At 31.7% G+C, this 1,415-nt stretch overlaps 1 protein-coding gene across 1 annotated transcript in view; it reads left to right on the forward strand.

The window, feature by feature from the left end:
* LOC109537625 (nucleoporin Nup43) overlaps nucleotides 1–1,415 on the forward strand; it is a 12,138-nt gene that overhangs the window by 2,101 nt on the left and 8,622 nt on the right. The window lies entirely within an intron of this gene.

Consider the following 1,415-nt stretch of genomic DNA (forward strand, 5'->3'; position numbering starts at 1 on the left):
CTTTTAATTTTTATTCAGAAACCCAATCATCTAAAGCAGAAATGTACGCTTTCCTTTTAGCTTTTACTCCACGTTGCTCAACGGATGTAAACAATTCGCTTGCATTAAAAATCGCAGCCATCATCAACGAATCTGATTGTGCATTTAAAAATGCGTCGTCAATCATTTTCCACAATAATCCACAAAACAATAAAAATAAACTAATAAAACAACGCCATAAAACACCACACGAGGTAAAAAACTGTACAGAAGTTACGATTTAAATGAACACCGAAGGCCGAACGTGTACTGTGAAGTCAGACCAATCACAGCGTTTTCGCAGACGCCACTTTGATCAGATTTGAAAGCCCATTAAATAGCAAAATGATTTTTTTCCGCGATTTACTTTTCTTGTATGCAACAAAGCTTAAATTCTAGTTTGTTTTCAATCAAAAATAAATTTTATGCAAATACCCTATTGCAATTTAAATAAATAATTTAAGTTGGTCACAACAAATCCACCGACTCAACAAACATTAACCGATTTTTTGCCTGCCAGAAATTATAGAAGGCATGTGTGGTTTAACAACAAATCTAAACGAAAAAGTAAATGTGAGAAAATTATATTTAAAGGCAGAAAGACCGATTGGGTCGATAGCCTTTTTCTGTAGGAAATAAAGATTATTTATATATATATATTTAAAAGTACAGAACTTAATTGGATTTCACATAAATAACCGTAAACTTTATAAAAGGTATTTATCATTATTGAACCCAAAGACCCAATTTAAATTTCATGATAATTTCATTATTAACTATTAAGAAAGAGAAAATAATCCAAACCACATTTAGGTAAAAAAATAAGTGAACTTCTTTATGTATGTATCTCCTATCTCTCCGCTTGTCGATGAATGGCTACAAACTCTAACAAAAACTACATGATTTATTGAAATAATAGTAAAAATGTAATTATCTTATTTATCCGAATCAACATATTTCTGAAATGTAAATATAGTTAATTTCGCTGTCTAGACCCCCATTTAAACCGTACTTTATATAAGTAATTTTTCGGAAAATAATGTTTTCTTAAAATTAAGCAATGTACCAATTCATCGAATGTAGCTAAAGGTAGCTGTAATTAAAATATCAATATTACCTATACTCCGTGCTACGTCTTTGGACTGGGCTGTAAAAAAATTGATTCGTCCATCTTCTCCAACGGTAACTAAATCATTTTCGTGAAAGGCCAAGGCAGTACAAGGACTCGATTCACCATTTTCGAAATAGTGAATATCTTTCCATGTAGTGCAAACTTCAATGTGAGCTTCACCAGTTTCTGCATATGCTACTTTCATTAAATGAGCTGACCCTGATGATGAACTGCTGGCAAAGTAATCCGGATTTAAAAACTGAAACAGGAATGTAATATAAACATG

This window comes from Dendroctonus ponderosae, unplaced genomic scaffold, assembly GCF_020466585.1.
Source record: "Dendroctonus ponderosae isolate FM_Combo_2020 unplaced genomic scaffold, Dpon_F_20191213v2 Dpon_F_20191213_1, whole genome shotgun sequence".
NCBI lineage: Eukaryota > Metazoa > Arthropoda > Insecta > Coleoptera > Curculionidae > Dendroctonus > Dendroctonus ponderosae.